This window comes from Ostrinia furnacalis, unplaced genomic scaffold (assembly GCF_004193835.3).
Source record: "Ostrinia furnacalis isolate ACB-3 unplaced genomic scaffold, ASM419383v2 OfSCF2162, whole genome shotgun sequence".
Classification (NCBI taxonomy): domain Eukaryota; kingdom Metazoa; phylum Arthropoda; class Insecta; order Lepidoptera; family Crambidae; genus Ostrinia; species Ostrinia furnacalis.
Window position 1 is genome coordinate 113,477 of NW_021132401.1, and position 17,090 is coordinate 130,566.

A 17,090-nucleotide genomic window follows, 5' to 3' on the forward strand; every position below is an offset into this window, starting at 1 on the left:
AACATAGGCGGTACGAATTTTGCCGGAATTCAGGAACAGATACAAAATACCTATTAAAATCTGTGCAATATTGCTTTAATCCTAATGAATTGAAAATTTTAATTAAAAATCATCATGATGTAATTTTTAAAATCTGTGCACGATCGTTATAATTTCAGATTTTAAAATTCGCAATGCAAATCGTAGTGATGTAATTCCGAAATCGGTAAAAGTTGGAATTGAACCGGTTTTGGTTATGTAGTAGGAAAGTTTTGTCTCTCCAGCTCTTTTGAACGTTAATGTAGAGTCTACATTAAGTTTATTAAAACACGCGGAATATTATAGTTTTTCACCCGACTGCGCCAGAACAAGGGTTGGGTTGTTGATCATCTATCAATCAATCTATGATATGAATCTAATGATCGAAATACGGGTTAAATATCTGAATTAACTTAATTTAGTAGAGGGCGTCAATTCAGACTCCAAACCAAACTTCTGAAATGGGGTGGGGCTTCAAGTATTCTTAAAGTGCACTTTTTATAAGTTATTTAGTAACAAAAAAATAATGTTTGATGTTCTGCCGACTGTCGGAATATAATGTATCAAACTAGTTATTCTGGAATTTGTTACATTTTATTGTTACAAAATAGTAGATAATCAATGTATGCTATGTAATCGAAGTCATCACTGCATGATGTAATTCGAGGAAGGTTTTATCGTAAATGGTTTATTTTCTTCACGTACTCATATAAGTATTTCCTAAGTTTTAGATTGTCTTCGGTGTGATTAGATTTTTATTGCTTTATAGAAAGAAGATAGTTGTGTAATCTATATTATTTGATCGTCGTAAGAGTTATTTACGCTGAGAAGAAATTGGAGATTACCGATTGTAGTCAAGAATCGTGATTTGGAAAAACATTATGTTTTATAATATGAACAGGCTTCTGTTATGATTACCTATGTTGTAACTTATACACCTACCTATACTCGAACTAAAGGAAAAAAAAAAACAAAATGCGAAAGTAACTTTGATTCACGTAAACCGAAACTTTAATTAATGACGGCCCTATAAAAGCTTCCGTAACTGAGGATTTAAATGCATGAATCTTAACTATAGCAAATGTTAAAAAACTCTCAAAAACACCAGTTAGAGTTATAGTTACGGTCAAAGTTAGGTGGGTGCAACTCAGCCTAACGCTTGCCCCTATCGGGATTGGAACCCGCGACGGCAGCTAACATAGTAGACGCAAATAGTTAGTTTGCGTTAATCCATAAGACAGTCAGCAAAGTGACCGTCAAAGGTCAATCACTAACAACAAAGTCATTCAGTGGATGGCGTGCGGTTGCCACAGCCTTGGGACAGCCTTACCCAAACACTTAATAATTACGATTTTGTTATTGCCAGTTATGCATTTTTCGCTAACGATTTGAATAATTCAGTTCTAGGTTGCGTTAGAATATTAAATGCTAGATTACTACAGCGTTTTAAAGACTTTACATTCAGTTAAGTGATTATAAATTAGAGAAATGATATGAGAATGGAAAGAACACAGACTTTTACTGCTTGTTAATTAAGATAGCTGTCCACTTTGTTTTAGAAGACATTTATTCGACCGGCTAAGAAACTACACAAAATAGTTTTATTCTTTGAGATTTCGCTAGTTACCCGCTTGGCATCCAATGTGTTCACATGCTTTGATATTGTTACGATTTTTTTCGAATAAAAAGTAAAAGTAGGCATCGGGTGTGGCAACACTTTTCGGAACATAGCCAGGTTCCGTGACAACCCGGTCGGTGTGGCAACACTGGTGCACTGGGCTAATGGACACGCGGCATGCAACCAAACGTTAGCATTTTAGCATTGGCCGTAAAAATGCTGTTTCCGCGTCCATTATAGGCTAAAAGAATTTGGCTACTTGTGAATGACAGAGACACGATTATTTGCAGCCTTAATTTCAATGTTTACGAGCTATTTTTAGAAGCGTGGCACCTAAAAGTTGGTGTTAGCATTAGTTTTATTTCAAAGTAGGCGATTTTCTAAAAGTAAACAGTAATTGCCAGCTAGGCGCTGCTTAACGAGTTTGTATTTACCTACTATAGAGAAACCTCAGATGTAATTACCTGAAGTCGTATCTACAAACTTATGACACTTTTAATCAACATTTAGCAGCCTAAATTCTTGAATATTACTACATATTTTTATTGTAAATAATAATCATAAAAACTATTGGGTTTTAACAGTAAATAGTGAAACAACGTGGTAAAGATTTAATGCAGCGTATTAATTAACAGTGTATTCTCATAAAATTTAATACGCAAACAGAAATTCAATTGAATAATTCAGAGTAAAAAGTTGAAAATAATTTAGAATTTTAGAGACATTTTCAGCTCTTAATCTACCGCATACGTACTCGTAAGTGCTCATTTACTGAATTAAAAGAAGGGTGAGGTGAACTTCTTACTATATTACTCGTAACAACGCTAACACAGTGGTAGGTAGTATCGATTACCACCACCATTGTGAGTAACACTAGTATCGATTTTTCTGATGATAATCGTAAAGACTCCGAATAAAATGGATGACCCAGTCGATTCCGCGAATACGTCACTCATTCTCGATTACAAATTGTTGATTCACGTTACTTTCTCGGAGTCGGGTCGGAGTCGAGTCGTCTTACATCCGACCGGCGCGGGCGCAGGTGAAATCTCGTGCCACAAACCGAGACCGGTCCCACCGGCGGACGCATGATTACAGGGTTATCACAAAATTAATGAACTTTGAGACAGGTATCTGGAATAGTGGGGCGAGGCTTAAAGCTCTATTTTTTGTGTCTTCAAGTCAAGTGATCAGTCACGGCCATATGGCTTCACGTGTACATATGATTAGGCATTAGACAAATTGCAACATGCTGTGTGTCACATAAAATAGATGAGTACAGGGCTTTAACGATTCCTGACGGAGACTCAACTTAATGATACGTAGGAACGAGCCGATAAGTGTGCTGTAATGTTTATTTTACGAACTGTAACGGACTGAAATTCCCTTAAAGTTAAGGTCACTGTATTCGTTCTTATTGGTTTGGCACATTCCTATCCTAGGTGTTTCTGAATTATGAGTAAATAAATAGGAGGTAGTTAATATAGTGAACGCCTATTTCATTTTAGACACTTGCACTAGGTGAGTGTAATCAAAAAACATAAATTCATCTGAAAATTTTAAAGATTTATTTTTGTGCATGTCATATCGATTACCAATACGAGTGACTTTTTCAGTAATCCAATAAATTTTGGCAGCCCTAGGTTCATCATGTTGGGCTGCCCACCCAAACGCCCCGGGCGATGTTAGTTCGATGCTGTCAAATGTTTTGATGGCATTCTAGGCTGGGATCGCGTGTACTTATCGAGAATAGCACTTAACAGCCAGAGAGAGGAATTCCTTACATACACCAGAACCAGTTTCGCGCTGGTTCTCGTAATGTTTATCGACGCACTTTGAAGGCAAATTTTGTAAAATACATTACCAACTTAACTCGACAGCAGTTAAGGTACGCCGCAGCTGCGACTCAAGATTTCTAAGTTAAACGACATTCGAAGTTAAATAACTTCGCAACTCAACGCAGAAATCCGATAGTATATGTAATTGAAATGTCTTTTACGTTAAACAGCTGATAATTGTAAACCTGCTGTAAGATGGTAAAAGCAACAATTACAGCTACTCAAGCGGCCGACTTAACAGCTTTTGGTTCATATTCCTTTGGTGTAAAGTTGAAAATTGGACGCACTTGCAAAAAAATTAACCCACAAGTGCAAGCGCGCAGACCACAAGACATCCTGTTCTTGTCATCTGCATGTCTACGTTAAAATAGCTCCTATCTGTCTATTTCCATCACGGCAGCATCCCAGGATGTGCGAGAGAGGTGGTGAGTGACTTTATCAATTGTTTAACGGGGTAGGGACTTTTTGCGCGTATTCGGCACTTGACTTGAAGATGCGTTGAGTCGTTATTTGGGTTACGGGGACCAGTTTCGGTGATTGGTGTGTCATGCGGACTCATGAGCAGCCGGTTAGCGCCTAGCGGGCGCGGCTACATAGAAGGTCGCATTCAAGTTGCATTTACGACTCTTGTACAGCTTAAAGTTGTTTAACGTTGTCTTAATCCATTAGCATTAAGGTTGTTATTACATGCCAACAAAGATTTATTATCACGTGAGTTTTAAAAGGCCAAGAAATCTCGCAAGTTTTTTTGACAAGATATCAAAAGCCAAGGAAGTGTAGACCATTATCTACCATCATTATAAGTAAAAATCTTTCAAGTTTTTATCGCAATTCGCAATGTAAACATTTTTTACAAGAAGTCCCTATGTTATATTTCTATTTACGAGTAACTATAAGTGTTTAACTAAGCCACCTGGGACTATAAATGACTTTCATCAAGTTATCTTCAATCTTAATTATCCAATCTTTGTAACGATTTCTTTCGTGCTAGCAAAGTCGAACAACAAACAAAATTTTATGCTGATAGAGTTCCAATTAACAGTCGAAAATATGGGATTAAATTATTTTTATCGTCGAAAAAATCTGTTAATAATTAAAGTAGCATTCTAACCAATCAATAACACTGTTTCTGTACACGAGTGAGTTAATTGAGTGCTAAAAAAGTATTTGCAGTGGCAGTAAAAATATTTTTCGTGGTAGGATTAAGATTTGTATCTCTGTGATTATATTGTTAAACGAGGTATAAGATTGGATCGAATAAATTCAATAACAGCCCAACATGCAACACAAGTGAAAGAGTGAGTACCTACTACTATTGAATTAGGCCATGGAATGTTGCTTTATTGGATTCATTCTCCAGTTTCTCAGACTAAATTATACTCGTAGCAAGGTTTACCTACCTAAAACTGGCCAGGAAAAACTTACACGCAGAACATTTTCGATTCATTTGTACCTTTCTTTTACTGCGTGTAAACAACTGGGATCACATTATAAGAATGAAGTTGAAGACGCTACCTTTACGATTATTAAGGCCTGTATGTGATAACTTTTTAAAAAAATAAAACCGACTTCAAATGCGTGAACACAAAAAAAAACTAAAAATTAAAAATGTTGCGTATAAAAAAGTTCATCCCCAATTTTCCACCCTTGGGGGTGAAATATTTTCTTCAAATTCGCATGAAACCACCCTCTTGATAATACCTATTCAACAAAAAAAAATATCGTTCAAATTGATTTATAATCGGCGGAGATATTGCGTATAAAAAGTTCATCCCCAATTTTCCACCCTTGGGGGTTGTTTTTTCTATTATTAAATTTAAATGGGACCACCCTTGAGGTATTACCTATACGCCGAAAAAAGATTTGTTCAAATCGGTTCATAATTGGCGGAGTTATCGCGTAACAAACATAGAAAAAAAAAACATACGGGTCGAATTGAGAACCTCCTCCTTTTTTTGAAGTCGGTTGAAAACTCAGACAAAACGTTGTCTATCAATGATTGAACTTCAATATTTAAACAAATCACAGCTTATGAAGTTACGCAATAAGAATTCTAAATATTTTATTGTTTCCATAAAAGCAGTACAAAGATGTGAGCTATAAGAAACGAACAAGTCGTAGATTCAGTTATAACTTATGGTAGAATGGCAAACATTCTACCAGCCTTCGGAATGCCAACCTTGTTTCTGGGATATAAACTGAGTCATTACCCACTGTCAGCTTTGCGTTTGTACAGTTAATGGGAACGTTGCTGACGAGGCAATGCAGAAATGCAGAACATTTCCGAGTTATTGTTAAAGTAATAAATTAGGACTCTTTGTACGTAATTTAGGTAGATAGAGATTTAAGTAGGTCGTGTTAAGAACTATTTTATGTGACAAAATCAAATGAACTCAAAATGCGAAAGTTAACTCAGATTAACCATCTTGAGTATGTACGATAATTTTTGAACCCATAATATTTACATTACCATCATTATCATTTCAGCTACAGGACGTCCACTGCTGAACATAGGCCTCCCCAATGATTTCCACATCGCCTTGGTAGATTTTGCATAGAATTGTGCTGCCATGATAACAGCATACCTATAAGCTGAAAACTGTGACATCGCGGTTATTACAAGTTGCCATTTTGTATCAAAAATGTATATTTACAGTTTGATGTGCTGTCGGCTCTACTAATAAGAAATCCCCTCAAAAAACTAAGCCTTTAATTATGCAGGCCTTCATTGTAAGCGGTAAATTAATAATTACACGTACGCATTGTTCACCGCCTGTGATGACGACACTATCATTTCAATGCGTGTCTTGATTGGGAGTTAGGCATGTTTATGTATGATCTCATAAATTATTTTAGTATTAGGATATACGCCAGGTGGCTGGTAGTGGTTGGGAGAAGATAGCCAAGCCTCTATTCCTCTATCTAGTATGGTTAGGTCAATTCCTTGGTCTAGACAAGGAACAGGGTCAGTGGAGTGAATAAGGAAAGTTTCAGATACTTGTATGTTCATATTCTGAATGTACAATTGACTAAAACCCAAAGAAATATATTTAATTCACATTTAAATTGCCGGCTATCGGAGTAGGAAACTAATAGGTATTCGAATATGCAAGATGACGTCAAACTTGTTGATGTCATTAGCCACATTACTAACCATCATTGGTGATTGTAATCCCTCAAATATTCCAACATAAAAATGCCTAAAGATAAGATAAAAGTCAGGTAAAGGGGATTATGTGTTTTCTACAACAGATTGCCCTGTAAAAGCATCTGTTCTTTCGTTCGTAAGTTTCTTCCAAATGACGTCCACTGCTGGACAAAGACCTCTCCCCCAAGGATTTCCACAACGGCCGGTCCTCCATCCAGGCACCTCCCACGACCCTCACCAGCTCGTCGGCCCACCTGGTGGGGGGCCTGTCCACACTACAGCCCGTGGTTGCCATTCGAAAACTTTTCTGCTCTCCATCTATAAACACTTCAAATCTCGTAGTATGAGGCGGGTTCCCATCCAACGATAACATCACATCGTACATCTTAGATCCATTTAGACATTGTTTAACCTATTTATAAAAAAGAATCGTAACCGTTTATGTTCCGTAAGACTACTTAAAGTCACGTCGTGACTCGTAGTTATGATGTACGAAGGTTACTACCGTTGCTACTTCCTTTATTTTCTGATAAATAGGCACAATATTTAATGCTGTCATGGCAAGCAAAGACAATGATGTCATGTGTATAGGTGATTGTTTGTTTGCGATTATGGCATTGTGTACAATGAGCATGAGCACATATATGTGCCATAAAATTCGTTTATATTCTCTATGGATGGGAGATTAAGGTCAGGGATAAGACGGTAAGCCATCCAGGGTTAAGAAATGATGGTACTTAACTTGAGAACTGTGAGATAAATTAGGATGGAGCAAAGCACAGCACAGCTACACGAAACTATTTTTTAGCATCAGTTTGTGTTGTCAAAATGTAGTTTTTTGATGCATTGCTTGGCCTTGCTCTAGTTTAAAAAATGCACATGGGCTACGTATAAAAAATGGAGCCATCGATAAGTAGCAACTCGTTTTTTTGGACACCTGCGTCTTGTCAAAATTGTTTACAAACAAAAAAATCAGTCGTGCACTTGAAAAGGTCTGAAAATAGATTGGAAGCTGCAAAAAGTGTCTGAGCTTTATACACAGTATAATATAAATGTAGCTTTTAGAGGTAGATTCAGTTATATTTATGTACAGTACCTATTAGATTTAGGCTAGTGTCTATAAAATGTCAGTGCGCAAATTATTAGTCGCCTGCATTTATTATTATCAAAGTAATTGCACGTTCACGTCTAGCTACAAATATAATCTAGACTTTATATAAGAGAATAAAAACCTGAAAATTAAATTAGGCATACAAAGTGCTATAATGATTTCACGTGCTCAGTGGCGCCACCTACCGCGTCCGTCCGGAATCACGCGCAGGCTGCCGAGCGTGACGGTTGCATACATCGACATAATTAGTCACACTTTTGGTTTTCAGTCAAGCTTTTTGTTGGTATAAACATTTCAGGCTGTGACAACTTGCATGCGATAGAGCGATGGACGTTGTAGGTTATGGAGGTTGATTTATAATGGATTCAATAGATTCGTTGCATTCCGAGTGTCGCATATATCATACTTTAACCTGATAACCATCCAGTTCTGAAGGCTAGTCAGAAGTCTCATTTAACGCTTGGGTTTTGGGCATGTAACGTATGACTCATTTTTGAGCTTGCTAAAATGATAGGGCTCCTTATTGATTTCAGGAGTTAGAGGCACTTATTGGGAGGTTTGTTAATAAAATATAATTCTAAAGACATGGGAGTGGTGAAAGAGCTGTCCCTGTTCAGGGACCAATGGGTTAGATCAACCTAACAGTAACTAAGCTTGTTGTCCCTACTACTTTTTACAACATCTTTTAAAAAAAATCTCAGTCTTCAAGAACCATCGTTCAGAAATCAAAAAAATCAGTAGAGTTATCAAGTGTTATGTACGTTGTAGCCCAATTCACAAATTTGATTTGATTTAAGTCGCGTATTTGGGGTTTGGCAAGCGCCACCGTACCGTGAAGGAATGCAGTCTACATCGGATGGGCCTTCGCCGTACATCGATACGATCAAACTTCTGTTACCTAACGTGTGTCGATTAAACAATTAAAATTATATTAAGATAGGCGGTTGGATAAAATAAATAATTATTAAAAAGATATGATGTGTAAGAATGAAAAGAGCTGCCTTGAACTGTAGACAAAAAGATATGTTTTTTATAAATACTTTCTATTCTATTCTATATTGGAAACAAGGATTTGTTTCTTAGTTAGTAATAATAAGTATCAATGAATAAATGCATTTGGTTAAAAATTGTCCTCTATTGGTTCAAATAGGCAATGCTTGTTGAGCGTTTTTTGGTAACAGACAGTTTTAAAGAATAATGCTCTATTAAAAAATCCTGCGCATTTTGCTATGAATTAAAATCGTAAAAAATACGGCTAATGCCGAACGTAGCGATTGCCCAATCAATTATAAAATTAGCCCAATGCTAATATTGATTTCTTACATCAACTTAAAATAATAATAACTAATTAAATACGTATTATTGTAAATAATATGAAAGATTCGCTAATTTAAAATAACTAGGTAATAAATGAATAGAATTTCCTGAATAATGTCGAAACTAATTTATATCTATTTCTTATTTTAGAGTAGGTAAGAGTTTAGTTTTTTGGGCTTGGTAGAATTTGAAATCACTATTTCTTTTCCCTTTCTTCTTCCGATATCAAAAAAGTACTGTTTCCTAGTACGTTCCACCAAATATGTATTAGTATGGAAATTGTAAAAAATCAATGAATAAATTAGAATGATTGATCGCAATGTTTTTATTGTTGTTGGAAGTGACAAAGGCATTATGTAAACAGTAAACATTACAGTAGTCACAAATCCACTAAAGAATTGTCAATAGAAAGTGCGCTTTCTGTGCCAGGGAGAGTGAATACACAATGGGAAATTGAGAAGCCTTATGTAATCCATGCCGATCGAATTATTTGAGTAAATAGATACCTATCATCTAAATCTACTAAAACAGACATTTATCTGCTTCCTATTCGGGTTATTTATTGTCTATTTCAATTTTAATTTGATATACCTACATTATTTTACTTGATACATTGTAAATTGTCCTTACTTTGTAACCAAGTTGGTTTACTGAAGACAGGTAGTTACTAGAATGTTTATGCTAGTAAGTAATCCATATATTTTCGCTATTATATCTAGTGAGGTTACTCACTGAAAATATAATGCATGAATGTAAGATTTTGTCTAACAATAATCACTATTAACTCTACAATTTTATCTTTGATATTATTTTATTAAATGTACTCAGGTAGAACTTTCATAAAAATAATGAATGGGTATTAAAAAATACATTACCATTTTTATAAATAAAACATTGAGAATATTTCCTACTATAAAAGTCGGACAATGAGTAACATTATTATAGTGAACATACCCGAGTAACGTGCGTAGGCGCACCTATTTTGTATACACGGTTAATGTCATGTAAATAGGCAACATTACAACTTAGATGTAATTATTCATAACATAGGTGTTGTATAGGACATAAATAGTTTTATCTGCAATCCTATAGCATAAAATACAATGTTTACCAGTATCGTTTATGGCATAAAATATAAGTTTTACTGCGCCCTTGGCACTTTAGTAGGACAAGTAAACTGAAATCTCGGATGCACGAGACTCAATAAAATATTGATGTTTCACTAGCGACATCTCTTCAAAGCGTAGGTGATGGGTAATAAACTTCAAGTTGATTGAAGATAACTAGGTTTATCCCGTTTTGAAGAAACGAGATGTAAAATTGGAAATCCAAAGTTCTTTAAAAATCCAGAGTCACTTAGTACCTACCAATTATAACCGAAGAACAAAAGTTACCAGATAATAAAGCTACGAGTACTAACAACTTCCACAAGAACCATGCAATTAATCACCAGCACTTAGCACATTATTCATCAGAACGGAACTGATAATCGGGTCGGATCGCTCAATAAGAAGTTATCGGATTATTTGCCGAGTAACATCATAATTAGCGCAATCATAGCAGTACAACATAGTAAGTAACATAGTAAACAGCCGTCGTATTCAGAATGCGCGGACATGGTGCGCTCGCGCCGCATCCGATACCGTTGTTTGACCGCGCATGCTTTGACGCTTGGTGTAAAATGGGAGATGGCGTTGATTTACCATCTGTACTGGATTTATCATTTGATGGTGGACATAACCACTCAAGATTCAATTATTTTAGAAACTAATTTAGAACAAACCCACGACCTTTCGCTTGCCAACATTCTTGGGCTGTAGGTAGATTTGTAAGTTACTCGAAGTCGTATTTTATCTAAGAATAAGTTTACAAACATCAGTGATACCTTTACGAACAATCTATCGATATCCTACAACGGAAAACTAATGAACCAATTACCATTTTCTCCAAGATAAGGTATTTACTTCCTGAGAATTTGAAAACGAACGAGGGAAAATTTACCAGAGTTTGTCTCTGCATCTATCTTCGATCCACGCTATTGTTCATTGTTCTCCTTACATATTGGCGGAAGGTGATTAGAACCTCGAAGTTGAATGAAAACCTTTACTTATCCACCTTAACCCAAAGACAATAAAATCAGCCACTATTTATCGTTCGAATTCAATTGTTGGATTTCTTTTTCATCTGACTTCAATTGATTGGCAAAGTAGATATTTACGTTATCATCTCTAGGTCTTGTTTTGTATGTCGTTTTGCTTTTATGTACTGTTTTTTCGTCTACGATGTTGCTTTGATATTTGTGTATGAGGTAGGTAATTAGCCTGCTTTGAATTGTACCTCTTTTGTTTCGATGCGTGATCGATGGTGATGGAGTAGGTCATTACTCATTGGCTCTTTATGTAGTTTTCATGTCCGAGTGCTAATTTAACACAATATCCCTCTACTTCCGAAGTTGTGTCATATTTCTGGTCTGGTCAGGGTCTGGATATTAAATATGGCGCCCTCCAAGACGACGATGAGATTACGACGTTGATAAATTAAATTAAACACAAACATTTTTAGCATTAGTCAAAGTCAAGGTCAGCCTACTATCAAGGCACCCTTCGTGAATTCGCCCACAGTGAACTAATGGGTCAAAGATGACCAAATCCTGATACTGATACACTAGAGTGTATAAGAGCATGTACTTTAAGAATCTGTTCAGTATTTAGGAATATGGTTTAAAATCTCTTGAGACTTGATCGTCTTGATACTTGCACCACACATAGCAGGCTGCATGTCCGTCTGGCGATCACGCTAACCTTATTACGTATCAATGAACGCGTGACGCTCCCCAGAGTTGCCGCAATTGGCCTTATTGGCCAATGTATTTGCAACATCTAATCGCCTTTGTCATTCTGATCATATCGCTTGCCTTAGCAACGACACTGAATCTTTTAACAGGTTTATGTTTGTCAATAGGAATTTGAATATTTTCACGGTTGCACACGAAATTAATTTTAGAAGACATAGTGCATCTTGCTTGGGCAAAGTAGAGAATATGGGTGAATCGTGACTTCTCGTTCTACTGCTATAAGTTCTGTGTAGCTGGATCCAGGATACAATGATGCCAATAATAACTAAGAGTGAAGACCAAGTTTGTTCTAGGAGGATCTATATCTATGTACTAGCTTTCCGCCCGCGGCTTCGCGCGCGTGGAGTTACATTATCTACATATTTTACGGAAACCTATTTTAGCCTATGTTACTCGCGGATAATGCTGTAGTTGTCGAATAGTGAAAGAATTTTTAAAAAGGTCCATTAGTTTTTGAGCCTATTCATTACAACCAAACAAACAAAGTTTTCCTCTTTATAATATTAGTGTAGATAACAGCCTTTTGGGGGTTCGCCTTCGAACATAGGCCTCCTCTTCAACCCTCCACCGACTTCTGTTCTAGAGGATATACGAGTACTTGTGTAATAACAGGGTCAAAGAAAAAGAATCACATTTTACTAATTAGCATTAAAACTTACCAGTTACTTCATTGTGATTTATTTCTGAATTATCTTGTCATTATTGAGTCATATTTCAATTAGACTTGCAATTAGTAATGTGATTAAAAGATTCTTTCGTTATTGATACTCGTGGAGATCCGTAGTTCATGATTAAAACATCTTGTTTGAACAATTAATCAACATTGTTTACTTAATTACTAGCGTTTGCGTAGAACGTTATAAAGCCAATACTACAGATATCAATTTCAGATAGCTTGTAGCGCTTGTAGAATTTAATTTGTATTATCCCAGGATATTTGTTAAAGTCAAAGGCAATCACTTAGTTCTAAGCACTTTTATTTTTATTTATTTTATTTTTTTTATTCGGAAAACCAACAGCAATACAATACAAATAATGGGACCTTAAATTATGTATCTGCTTAGCCATTTATAGGTAATCGCAAATGGAAGATTTAGTTATAGTAATTCCATGTATGCGTGTTTGCCTTGTTGGTTGTCCTAATAAATAAATAAATAAATAAATCATTTTGAGGACTGCAAGTCTCATTTTGTCAGAAAAAATATGACTAAAATGCCGGATGAAGCTCCTAGTTACGATTCCGTACAACTATTATGACGAAATATAGGGGCGACTAGAACGCTTGATAGTGATTGTTGCGAAAACATAGCTGACCTTCAAACCTTCCTAATCTTTGCAGCTTCAAACCCTCAATACTGTTTGCACCTGTTCTATACTTTAATAAAACTGTTTGCTTACTTTCTCCATTTTTATTCACTCTCTCCAATGAAATAGATCTAAACCAATATAAATGATAAACAATTGCTTAACAGCCAATATTTAGATTCCACCGTAAGTGGGTGCCATTGGAAAATTGCGAGAAAGTGAAACTGGTCATAGGCAATTGGATGGAAAAGTGAGCCGTGGAAATATGAGCTTGTTAGGCTGTGTCCACAGTCCAAACTACAAAAAATGCTATGAACGCGTCAGCTAATGTAAAAAAAAATATTGAAATAATTCATAATTTTTCTCAAGTAGGTATCTTTGAAATCTTCTGGCCCCATCTACACACTTTGGTTGAGATTGTAATTTAGAAAAAATATCTCAACTAACACCCCATATTATAGGGTTTAATGCCTAAAGCTCAAAGTTACTTTTGACGACATGGTAGAGTATGAACGTAATCTTTTAGAAAAATTCTCATGAGATATGTATACGTATGTATTTATATCCGCTGGACGCGTCTACATACTTAGCGGTAGACGCGCCCTTACCATAGGTGTTTTCTTTCTTGTCGCTGGGTGTCCGCCAATTATAGAAGTTTAGCCCGACTGGGCTAAACGAAAGCGTAAAAGTGGAATGAAACTGTGTGGTTAGATTTTCTCTGAATGTCAATTAGATTAAGTTATCACATACCTACTTAAAGATGTTTGTGTATTAAGTTGTGATATGGGAGCATCGTAATCAAAGGGTAGCAAGACTAGCAATATAAAATGACACTTACTTGCGAGTTTTCCTTAAATACCTTAATGCGACAATTTTCATCAAAAATTTTCGTTACTTTTTATTTTATTTTACTTCTTTATTTTTCTATCTTTTATTTGACGGAGTCTCATCCCAATAGCATGTAATTATTTTTAAGATAAAGTTTTGGTCCCTATAGTGAAAATCGTAGGGCTCTTTAGTTCCTATATTTTCGAATTTTAATCTCTAGTGCGAGATAGACCCCCAAAACTACCAACACTACGTTGGAGAATAGCCTACTGCTCCAAAAGTGTGTCGCATAACTCCATCCAACCTCGCTTCTGTATTAATTGGTAACCTTTCATTCCGTCTCAAATATGGAATTAAGAGCTATGTGCGATTTCCTATTGTTTTGAGTTTATGCAACGCTTGCGCAAGACGTAAAATGAGGAAATCACGTTACATTTTATTGTGCTCGAAATATTCCGACACAAAAATGCCGATGTTATAGGAACGGACCAGCAAGTGAAGCTAAATACTGTAGACTCTTATTTACTAAGTAATACAGGCGATTTTGCCACAAAAAATGTATAGTTTGATGTGCTGTCGTCTGCACTTGTAAATCGCTTGTTGAATTAATATTCGCTGATTAAACAACTTCGTTATGCGAATCGTTCTCAGATAGAGGCTAGACATCTTTATTGCAGAACTAGACTAGATTATTAAATTTTTGCATATTATTAGGTAATTTGAAAGCGAAAACGATCTTTTTTAGTCGCCATAACCAGTGTTATCTGATATAACATCTACTCGTAACGGAGAGATGCAGTATTAAGTCTTACGTTTTTTTTATATTATCTACTACCTAGTATAAAATATTCGTTTAAATTTAATTTTATGTTAATATAATGAAATGATGCTTTCCATTAAGATTCAGGCGCTAAAGGCCATTATTATTAAATTCAAGTTAAGGTGACATACGTTTCAGGATCGCGAGTTTGCGTTGCTTTTGATCTAATTGATGCGTAGCGATCATTTGAACGCTAGTGTCACCTGAAAAAACATGTGTAGTGATCCTAAGATGTATTTTTAATTAGTCCGCGTAAGGTCTAGCCACATTGCACCACACCTGCGTGCGCGCCGCGCAAGGACGCGCAGCGACTTTCTCTGAGGCCCGCCTACTAATGTCGCACCGGGTCACCCGTTGGCATTCCTGTCATATTTGGCACAGGAATTTGGGCACTTGACACCACTGGGCAATTAACATACTTTTTGTGACCTGTCAAAATGCGACTCTTCCTAGAGTTTTACAGCATATTGAAAAAACTACTCAATTTTCAGGGCTAGTGTATTTTTTTGAAGAAAAGTCGACGACTTTCTATCGGTGCTGTAATAATTAAAGTTAACTAGAATCCTAATGCATCAATATAATGCCCGTTCACGTCTAGGTGTTTCTTTAATAGTTATGTCATAAAAGTTCATTCAAGACAATTTTATTAGCCTATTAAATACGACGCTAAGTTTATCATCAGGAAAGAATTTATCATCTCGGTATTTCCTGATGGATTTTTCTCCAAAGCTGTAATTAATTTGCTCGTAAAATATCAGTAGTTTTTATCAGATGTCAGATCGGATAGTCAGATGTTTTCCGGTGAAAACTGGTTTTTGATGAATAAAAAGCTTAATTTCAACACACTTTGAGTAGCTAGGTATTCAAATATTTCTCCCCCGCCCATAGTTATAATAGTAGCTCTTTCGATTTGATTGTTGCATACCTTGCCAATGTAGGCAGAACAATGCGTTTCTATGCCTAATATTGGTGACTGTTGAATATTCAAATCGCCCAATGATTGTCACCTCGTGTAGTCAGCCTTGCCGACCACTTAGTTTAAAAAAGTTGATCGCAATTATGCATAATTTATGTGCTAAATCGATTGATGTGAATCTAGTCTTCGTCTTCGTACGGTAGAGCGAATTAGAATCAATTATGTATATCAGTAAATAAGGGAAAATTGTGTAACGAAATAGAAAGGACATTAGCGTGGAGTGATCATATAAATTTGGATAATCGTGTGTTGATGTTTCTGATATTTTCTAAACGCAAAGCCGTTTTAACTCCGATATATTACCCATGATGATATTTTCGCATAACATTTTTTCAAGTGAAATCGAATCTCGGTCGTTTCGCGTAGCAATTGTCTTAACACTACCTGTCACTTTCGTTACTACCTTTTGGTGGCGTGTTAGAAAGAGAGGCGACACCAATTATGGCACTAAGTGAATGGGGCTCGGCTGTGAGAACAGAGGACAGGTTACACACAATATGTGTAATTTCTGCATTATCTTCTAATTACCTATAGATAACTACACAAAAGTAGGTTTTTGGGATAGGTCTTTGTGGTCTTAACTGTATCTAGTATTGAAAATGAAGTTCGCTTTGTTTGTTTTAATGCTGTATGTCATTAGTCATATGTTCGGTCAAAGAATTCTAGAACGTTTTTTAAGACCGTAGACAGAATGTGTTCTAGATGTTATCTATACAATAGGTATGTTAAATGAAATGCACAAATTGAATTTTGATGATAAAAACCACAAAGATAGTGTTACAAGTAAAAATTACAAAAGAGTACTAAACTATTGATAAAGAATTACACCAAAGAAATATTGGTAAGTGTTGGAAATTGTATAATTAATGTTACTGTTAAAATGGCGCCCAAAAACACTAATAACTGCAATTATCCACTTATCCCTTTTTGCCAGCATTTTCAAGTCAATCCGTTTCAACGTTGGACACATCGTAAACAATAGATTCATCTCCGGGGTATTGTGGTCTTCCTGGTTCATCGCTTCGTCTAGGCACTGTTACAGATTACATGGACAATCACAAGCGTTGACTTGGCTAATGTAGGGTGTAACTGTGGGGTATTTTAAGTGTTAGCTTGAGGTTATGGTTTCACTTTGAGCTTCAGAGTCAGATTCACTTTGAGCTTAGTTCCTGCGATTTCAGGCGCGTAGATTTCGATAAAAAGCAATACGAATTAAAGCCCAAGTGCTATTCTAAATTCTGATGTGTAAGATATAAT

General features: G+C 35.9%; 1 protein-coding gene across 2 annotated transcripts in view; it reads left to right on the forward strand.

Moving 5' to 3' along the window:
- Positions 1-17,090, forward strand: part of LOC114354768 (uncharacterized) — a 48,136-nt gene that overhangs the window by 23,559 nt on the left and 7,487 nt on the right. The window lies entirely within an intron of this gene.